Source organism: Equus asinus, chromosome 2 (genome assembly GCF_041296235.1).
Source record: "Equus asinus isolate D_3611 breed Donkey chromosome 2, EquAss-T2T_v2, whole genome shotgun sequence".
In the NCBI taxonomy this organism is placed as follows: Eukaryota; Metazoa; Chordata; class Mammalia; order Perissodactyla; family Equidae; genus Equus; species Equus asinus.
This window is the reverse complement of record NC_091791.1, coordinates 167,997,283-168,007,507: the sequence shown is the minus strand read 5'-3', so window position 1 is coordinate 168,007,507 and position 10,225 is coordinate 167,997,283. Positions and strand designations below refer to the sequence as shown.

At 37.7% G+C, this 10,225-nt stretch overlaps 1 pseudogene; it reads right to left on the bottom strand.

Moving 5' to 3' along the window:
- Nucleotides 1-5,733: 5,733 nt before the first annotated feature.
- LOC106840723 (olfactory receptor 6E1-like) lies at nucleotides 5,734-6,882 on the bottom strand (annotated as a pseudogene).
- Between the last annotated feature and the right edge of the window lie 3,343 nt (nucleotides 6,883-10,225).

Genomic DNA, 10,225 nt, shown 5'->3' with positions numbered 1-10,225 from the left:
GAAGAGTACAGTTATTATTTGGTGCAATCCTCCTCTTGGGCAATGGGGGTGATTTTGACTGATAAAGACTTTTATTACATCCTCATATTGGCCCAGTCTCTGTGAGGTGATATTTCTTCTGTGGCCAGTGTGACTCCAGGAGACAGTGGGTGAGCTACTCCTGGAACAAACACAGCTCTTTGTGGAGGTGACATCAGGGCTGAAAGATTTGGGTTGCAACTTTGTTTTCCTAAGGGATCTACTGTTCTTCCAAATTTGATGGGGTTTGGGATCCCTGGAGAATTAATATAATGAGCCTCACTCAGCCTCTTCCCAAGTCTGTTGGCTGTTACCTCACTACAACTTTGTAAACAAAAGTTTCTGTTGTTTGTTGATATCAAGAATAGCAGTTACTTTTAGTTAAAGTAATAAATCTAATTATGCCTCTGAAATTGGGGCTCCTGTCTAATATTAGGCAGTCCTGTTGTTACTGGCATGTCAGGAACCATCACAAGTAATCCAGATCCTTGGCTAATGCGATCGTGACCCCTATCTCTCTGGGTCTGGGAGATGGTAGACGCTGGGGTCCTGGGGGGAAGGGACAAAAGGGATGGAAAGGAAAAAGTTGGGATTAAAATTTTTCCCCAGCTTTATTGACGTATAATTGACAAATACAATGGTATGTATTTAAAATGTACAGTGTGATGTTTTGATATACATATCTGTTGTGAAATTATTACTATAATGAAGTTAATTAACACACCCATCACCTCACTTAGTTACTATTGTGTGTGTCTGTGTAGTGAAAAATCTGAAGATCTACGCACTTAGCAAATTTTATGGATGCAATGCAGTATTACTAATCATAAACACCAACCTGTATGTTAGGTTCCCAGAATTTATTCATTTTATAGCTAGAAGTTTGTATCTTTTGGTCAACATCTCTCAATTTTCTCTACCCCTCAGCCCTTGGCAACCACCATTCTACTCTCTGTTTTTATTGCTTCAACTTTTTATTTGTTTGTTTGTATTCCACATTTAAGTGATACCATACAGTATTTGTCTCTCTGTGTCTGGCTTATTTCACTTAGCATTATGCCCTCCAGGTTCATCCATGTTGTTGCAAATGGCAGGATTTCCTTCCTTTTTGGGCTGAATAATATTCCATTGTTTATATAACACATTTTCTTTATCCATTCGTGTGTCAACGGACACTTAGGTTGTTTCCGTATCTTTGCTAGTGTGAATAATTCTGCAATAAACATGAGAGTGCAGATACCTCTTCAAGATAATGACTTGTTTTCTTTGGATATATGCCCAGAAGTGGGGTTGCTGGATCATGTGGTAGGTCTACTTTTAATTTCTTGAGGAAACTCCATGCTGTTTTCCACAGTGACGGCACCAGTTTACATTCCCACCAAGAGTGTACAGGTTTCTATTTTCTCTACATCCTTGCCAGTAGGTTTTATCTCTTGTCTTTTTTATAATAGGCATCCTAAAAGGTGTGAGGTGATTTCTCACTGTGATTTTGGTTTGCATTTCCCCTATGACTGTTGATGTTGAGGACCTTTCCATGTGCCTGTTGGCCATTTGTATGTCTTCTTTGGAAAAATGGGCTTTCTATTCTGTTCTTTTGACCTGTGTGTCTGTTTTTGTGCCAATATCAAACAGTTTTGATTACAACAGCTTTGCAATATTATTTGAAATCAGGAAATGTGATGCCTCCAACTTTGTTCTTCTTTCTCAGGATTGCTTTGGCTATTTGTGGTCTTTTGTGGTTCCATACAAATTGTGGAATTGTCGTTGCTATTTCTGTGAAAAATACCCTCAGAATTTTGAGAGGGATTGCGTTGAATCTTTATATTGCTTTGGGTAGTACGGGCATTTTAACAATATTAATTCTTCCAATCCATGAACATAGAATGTCTTTCCATTTCTTTGTGTCTTCCATTTCTTTTATCAGTGTCTTACGGTTTTTAGCGTACAGGTCTTTAACCTTGTTGGTTAAATTTGCTCCTATTATTTTATTGTTTTTGATGCTATTGTAAATGGGAGCGTTTTCTTAATTTCTCTTTCTGATAGTTCATTGTTAGCATATAGAAATGCAACCAATTTTTATATGTTTATTTTGCATCCTGCAACTTTACTAAATTCATTTATTAGTTCTAACTGTTTTTTGGTAGAGTCTGTATTATTTAATATATGTAATATGTCATCTGCAAATAGAGACAATTTTGCCTCTTCCTTTTTGTTTGGATTCCTTTTATTTCGAATTTCTAATTTCTTTTATTGCTAATTTCTCTGGCTAGGACTTCCAGTACTATGTTGAATAAAAGTTGTGAGAGCGGGCATCATTGTCTTTTTCCTGATCTTAGCAGAAAAGATTTCAGATTTTCACTTTTGAATATGATGTTAGCTGTGGGCTTGTAATATATGGCCTTTATTATGTTTAGGTACATTCCTTCCATACCCAGCTGAAAAGACTGATTACTAGTAAGGACATTAAATCAGTAATCAAACACCTCCCAGCAAACAAAAGTCCAGGGCCAGTTGGCTTCACTGGTGAATTCTACCAAACTGTTAAAGAAGAATTAATGCCAATTTTTCTCAAACTCTTCCAATAAGTGAGAAGCAGGAGCACTTCCAAACTCATTTTATGAGGCCAACATGACCCTGATACCAAAGCCAGAAAAGGACACCACAAGAAAAGAAAATTACAGACCAAGATCCTTGATGAACATACATGCAAAAATCCTGAATAAAATGTTAGCTAATTGAATTCAACAGTACATTAATAGGCTCACACATCATGATCAAGTGGGAAATCCCTGGTTTTCCAGGGATGCAAGGATGGTTTAATATCCACATATCAATAAATGTATATATAAAGATGTACACCTGAAACTTATATAGTGTTATAAACCAAGGTTACCACAATAAAAAAGAAAATAAATGTAATATACTACATTCAACCTCCTTTCATGATAAAAACTGCATTTCTTTTATTTCTTCCTCTTGCCTGTTGCATTGGTTAGGATCCTCCAGTACAGTGTTGAATAGAAGCCATAAAATTTTTGTTCCTAATATTATGGGGAAAGTATTCAGTCTTTTAACATTTAGTATGATGCTTACTGTAGGTTTTTCATAAGTCCTTTTTATCAGCTTGAGGAAATTCTCTTGTATCCTAAGTTGCTAAGAGTATTTTTTTATAAATCATGAATGGATGTTGAATCTTGTCAAATGCTTTTTCTGCACATGTTGATATGATCATATTGTTTTTCTCCTTTTCTGTTCATATGATGAATTACATGTGGTTGGTTTTTTGGATGTTGAGCCAATCCTGTATGTGTGGGATAACTTCCTTTTAGTCATGATCTTTTTGCTATACTGTTGGAAATAATTTGCTGATTTTGTTAAGAATTTTTTTCTTCTATGTTCCTGAAGGATATTTATGATTTTCTGTCTTTGTAATATCTTTGTCGGATTTTGGCATCAGGGTAATGCTGGCCTTATAGGTTAATTTGGGAAATGTTTCTTCCTCCTCTGTTTTCTGGAAGAGTTTGTGTAGCATTGGTATTATCTCTTCCATAAATAGTTAGCAGAATTACCTAGTGAAGCCATCTGGGTCTGCACTTTTCTTTTTGTGGAGGTTTTTAACTGCATATGCAATTCTTTAAAAGATATAGGGCTATTGAAGTTATCTATTTTATTTTGGGTGAGCTTTGATGGTTTGTGTTTTCCAATAAGTTTATCCATTTCTTCTAAGTTCTCAAATATATGAACATAGAGATGTTCATACTGTTCCCTTATTACCTTTTAGTGCCTATAGAATCCATGGTGGTGGGCACTCTTTTATTCCTGGTATTGGTAATTTGCATCTTTTTTTCCTCCACCTTCTCCCAGTTTCAAGTCTAGCAGAAAGAGAGAGTCTCCCTTCCATCAGTTCCCATAAGTATTTCTGAATTGAGACTCATTTGGTCTCACTGGCCTGATTTTAGTCGTGTTGGCCATCCCTGAGCTGATAACCATGGCTATGCTCTGATTGGTTGGGGATGAAGTCAGCACCACTCTAGGTACATGGACTGAGAATGGGACGGGACTTCCCTGTGAAAAATCAAGGTTCTCTGACTTTAAGAATGGGAAATGGATGCCAGGAAAGCAGAAAGTACATAGAGCAAATACTTCATTTATGTTTTATTTTCTAACATAAAGAAGTTGAAAAATTTTACATAGCCTAATTTATAAATTTATTTTTATGTTTCTTCCCTTAAAAATTCCCTGCACATCTTTAATAAGATAATTTTTACCTAAATTTTCTTTGTTATGTTTCCATGGTTTATATTTATCTGTTTAATTCATCTTGAATTTATTTCAGTTTAAGATATGAGGTGAGGATTTAATGTAACTTTTTCTCCAAGATACTAAATGATCTCTTAAATTACCTTCATTTATCCAACTTATTCCTTCAGTAAAACATAATAGCTGACACTTAACATGGTATTTACTCTGTACCAAGCCCTATGCTGAACATTCTAACGTATATTAATGCATTAATGTTTACGAGGATTCTATGTGGTAGATACTATTCTTATCTCCATATTTATAACTGAGATACAAAGAAATATTGATTTCACAAGATCAAATGACGAATAGATAGCTGGGATCTGAACTAGGTAGTAGGTTTCCTGTAGCTGTTCTCAGTCTCTGTGCTATGCTGCCTCTCAAAATGATTGATGTCCCTGGCGTGCCTTGCAGCTACTAGCTTTGCACCTAGTACCTTCTGTGGTACCCTGCATACTTTTGTTCACACCAATTAGCTTCTACCAGGAATCAGTTGTTAGTTTCTAAACCTCTATTTGAAATTAGACTTGTTACTGTAACTATGTATTATAACTAAATAAAGATAAAGCAATGAAATATGAGTGTAAAAACAAAGCTGTTTCTGTGAAAACTTAGTTTATTCTTTTCAATAGATTCCACAAAGCCAGATAATAAAAAAAATTTTCTTTATGTAGTTGTGGGCAAGAACTGTGAAGAGTGGCAAGCAAACAAACACAAAGTGAAAATTCTAGAATTCTGCTCACAGTTTCTCAAGCATCTTTAAAATTTTTGTACTACTGAAATAAATCCTGAAAATTATAGAGTCTACATTATGAATTTGGCTTAAAGAGGAATGGCTATAGCAATTATCTCGTTCATTTTTAAAGAAAAGGATATTTATAGAGTAGTAAATACATATTTGTTTATAGTTTTTAATTTCAAGTAAATATTTGTCATGACTTTTAAATTGATCTTCTGCTTTAACTACCCCCTGCCTCCAATAACCAACCAAGTACTAGTCCCAATCTCTGAAAGAAAGGCTTCTACTCTCGTTAGCCAAGAGTTTTGGCATTTATTGAATTGACCTTCTTTTCTTTACTGATTAGAAAGTCTACTTCGATCATCTATTAGATCCTTATGTGGACTGCATTATCTTTCCAGACTATTTACCCAGTTCCACTGTTCTATTTGTTAATTCTTGACTTAGATTTTAATATCTGATACTGTTTCTTTTGGTTCAACATTTCTTGGCTATTCCACTTCATTAATTTTTCCATATATATAATAATTCTGAAGTTTGTTATAAATACATTATTGTTGAGGATATTTTTATCAATTTTGAAAGGTTCCAGTGAAGAAGGTATGTTGTTTATTATTATACCTTAAAAATGAGGCAAAATTAAAGAACTCAGAAACAGGCTTGGGTCAGAAATATTAAGACATACCAGACAGAGTATGGTCCACTGAGTTTTCTGTATTCTCTGGCAAGACTTCATGAGCCAATAATGGTACATGTAAGAAACCACTGTGGATTAGGTCACAAGATAAAACGCTGTCTGGGAGGTGGTAGCTCATGGAGATGAGGACAGGAGCTGCACTTGTAGGGGTTCTGGCAAGAAGGCAACTTTCCCCTTTTCTCAGGTCCAGCTCATCTTTATGAGAGGAGCTTGCTATTTGCTTGCTAAATACCTGCTTCACCTGTTTGTTCCTCATGGTGTAGATGAAGGGGTTGAGCATCAGGGTCACCATAGTGCCAAGCAAGGCCATCATTTTGTTCCTGTCCTCCTCTTGGTCACTCTTGCCTGACCGAAAATATATGAAAATGCAGCCGCCCTAGAAAATAGAAATAACAATGATGTGAGAGGAGCAGGTTGAGAAGGCTTTCTGCCTCTCCTTGGCTGAGGGGATATGCAAGATGGTGTGGAGGATGTGTCCATAGCAGGTAGCTGTCACCAACAGAGTGCCTATTAAGCTGAAATTGACCACGATAAAACCTAGAAGCTCTATCAGACTTGTGCCTGCACATATGAGTTCAAGGAGTGGAAAGTTGTCACAGAAGAAATGATTAATGATATTGGGGCCACAGAATGGCTGCTGAAATAGGATGAAACTTGCAACGATGATGAGAAGGAATCCTGTCATCCATGAAGAAAGAACCAGTTGGACACGGACCCTTTTGTTCATGATGGTGGCATAACGCAAGGAATTACATATGGCCACATACCTGTCAAAGGACATCACCACCAGTAGGAGGAACTCTATGGTGCCCAGGAAGAAATAGAGGAACAACTGGAGAAAGCAACCTGCTAGAGAGATGTTCTTGTGTCCAGTCAGGATATTGGTCGGCTTCTTGGGGAAGATGACTGAGGTGAACCAGATCTCCAGGACAGCAAAGTTGCGGAGGAAGTAGTACATGGGGGCGTGGAGACGCCTGTCCATGAGGGTGATGATCATGATGAGGAGATTCCCCAGTAGAGTGAGGAGGTAGGTCAGGAGGATCCCCAGGAAGATGAGCATCTGCAGCTCACAGGCATCTGAGAGCCCCAGCAGGACAAACTCGTTGACTGTGGTGTGGTTCCCCATGGCTTTTCTGACCTCTGCTGGGGATGGCCAATCAGAGGTGTGCGGCCTCAGGAGTCATGATGTTCTGGGGATCTGAGGACACTTGGATGTGAAAGTCAGGAGGGATGATGTGGCATTTTGAGCTGAAGGAGTCCCCATTTTTCTTTGACTTACTAGTTCCCCTCTCCCTCTTCAGGCTGGTTGTCCAGATCTCTTATTGAGTAGGATCAGGTCACATAATTTGACCCAATTTAAATCAATTTTCTGAGATTCTTGGAGGAAATTTTCCCTTTACCAATTCTTTTTCCATGTCTCTTGTTTCTGTGAGCAAACTCTGTATTAAATCCCTTTCATTCTTTTCTTTTAGATCCTATGACTTTTCCCATATTCGTCCAAATATTGTAAGGGGTCTCTGAAGTCCATTAAAATTATTCCCTTCAAGAATCCTCTATTCAATGGACATAGACCTTCATTGAAAGCATTGATAGAATATTTACTCTAGAGCTTGTTATAGAGGCATTTAATTTAAAGAGATTGTGGGTGCACCTGAGCCCCAGCATTTACTAATTTATCGTGGGCTGATTATATAACCTCACCAAAACTCTGCTTTATCAAAGGGAATAATTACAGTAACTATGTAAAAGTTCTAAAAGTTAAATGAATAATGCATACTGAACACTTAGCACAAGGCTGGCCACAGAGCAAGGAGTCACATAATCTTTGCTACTTGAATCTCTCTTTGTGGCTGAAACTCTAGCAGGAAAATAATAAGTAAGAGCAAAATTGAGGAAAAGATACTTGACTTCAGGCAATACGTACTTAAAGAAAAGTTTTAAAAATAGTATCAACTCATTATGAAAAATTTAGAAAATACAAAGAAATGGAATAAAAAGAATCACCTATAGCCCCATGGAGACAACTTTTAAGATTTTGATCGATCTCTGTTGTATTTTTTCTATTCTTATTTAGTGCTGATTGGCTTATATAACCATGCTCATAGATTATGTATTTTGCACCTCATTCCTTCCAAAATATTAGTATAACAAATTTTTGTTGGGTTAATGCAAACATTTTGTTAATATATTATTTAGCTGTTATTTTTGGAGGGATGCATGTGTTATGAATTGATATATAGGGGGGAGAGAGAAAATGCGTTTGTAGATTAGGTATCATGCTTAGTAGTTTCAGACACTTTCCTCAGCAGAAATAATAAAGAATAATAATAATAAACACTGATAATCAGCATTGTTCATTGGTTCAATTTTACTTATAGAGAATATATCTTTGCTTTAACTGATTGTTATTTGTACATTTACATTGCTGAATATTGTCCCTAGAGATCTGGATAAAGAACTAGGCAATTTTGTCATTGGCTATTCTTTATAGAAATTAAAGGTTAAGGCAGCCCTCTGTAGGAAAGAGCTGACTCTATCTGAGACGGCAGCAGGAGCCAATGTGATAATTTTGCATCAGAGAAACAATAACACACTACATTGTAGCTATGAAAACTATATATTTATATGGACAAGGACTAGATGAAAACATGGGAAAATGAACATAATTACCATATAAGGACGGAGGGATCTTAGGTGATTTTTCTTTCCTCTTTTTGTTATTGCTTATACAATACCTTAAATACAAAGCCATAAAAGAAGCCAGCACAGTGCGCCCTTTGGGTTAAGAGTTGTGTAGCACATTTCAGGAGAGACAAAGGAGAAGCAAATGACTGTCCATGAAAATGGTGAGAAAAAGCCTTAGAGATTCTGTGACTCATCAGCTGGACGATGAGTAAGGATACTGAGAATGATGAATAAAATCAAAGAAGTCAGCTGTGCTATAGCCTGCCAGTGGACACGTGAAAGCAGATGACAGGCTTCTAGACAGAGTTTCCAGGAGAATCAGAGTCTCCTTCCCCCATTCCAAAAATTGCTCCAGTGCAGGTCACCTCACAAGCTAGTAGGCGAGGTGCCTGATTGACTTCAAGGCAGTTCTGATGATGGAGACTCCTGGTTTTCACAGGAAGCTCCTGGCTTTGCAAAGTTGCCTAAGGACTACACTCCTTTGGGGACTCACCAGAGATTCAAAGTGGAGGAATCTCCAGAGCTGTAACATTGTCTGCAGGTCATGGACTCACACAGGTCCTGTGTAAGTTGTTCTGCAGGTGTCACCAAACTTCCATGTTTTCCACCAACTAGTCTCCCTTAAGAAATGCTCCCTGACTCTGTTGTCACTGAGACATCCCCAGATCTCCTCAGAAATGAGCTATCTCTGGATCTTCCCCAGAACTCCTGAGTTCACAGTTTCTCAGGAAGTTTCTATTGCTTCTGCTCCATCACAGTGTCACCGCTGGACCACTTTCCTGAAGAAATGAATGTAGAAACCTACTTAGTTATTCTTCCATCGCTCCTAGACTAAGTCAGATACAGACATCAATTGATGCAGATTCATATGACTCATCTTCAGTTGGGCTTTCGAGGCCTTGGCTAATGGCACATGCCCTTCCAGGGACACGGTGCCCATAGAGGATTCTGGAGTAAACTATTCATGGCAGACTCCTTGTCTCTGTGGAGCAGACATCAGGACTGGACTGCTTGTGGTTCTGTTTGGTCTCCATGGAAACTCAGAGCTGCTAGAGAGTACACAGCTTAAACTTAATCAGTCTACAGATTCTCATTCTTCTCTTGTTGGATGGAGCTGTGCTTCGCCTGAGATTCATTACCATCGTGGTAATAGGAACCTAGGTAGGTCCCCTGCCTTTCATTTTCTTAAAGTTTGGGATTGAACATTTACTTCTCAGAAACAGCTCAGAAACTTCTAATGAAGTTTAATTGTAACAAAAAAGGATAATTATTAAGACATCAAACAAATTCTTGTTGAGCATTTATTGTATGAAAAGTACTGCTCTAGATGCTGGAGATACACCGGCAGTCTTATGGGGAAGACAAACATTAAACAATTACACAAGTAATTAATTACTGTTGTGTCTAATGTTCTGAAGGAGAATTCATAGTAGATCCTGACCCAGACTGAAGGATAAGGCAAAATATTCCTGATGGAGTTATGTAAAACTCCTGAAGGATGAGTTGTAGCGTGAAGAACCTTTAATTAATTAATTAATCAATCATTCTTCCATACATGCTCACTGAGCATCTACTCTGTGCTAGGCACTACAGTTTGCACTGAGGATGCCTGTGAGTTGTGAATGAAACAGACATGGTCCCCATCCTCATGGAGCTTCTCCATTGTGGGAATCTTGGTAAGAGAAACTTGGGACAGTCTCCATCTTAGTTCTTGGCCCACTCAAGCTGAAACTACTTTGTGATCCCACTTTCTTCCTTTGGTCACCAAACTATTCCTTAGACCA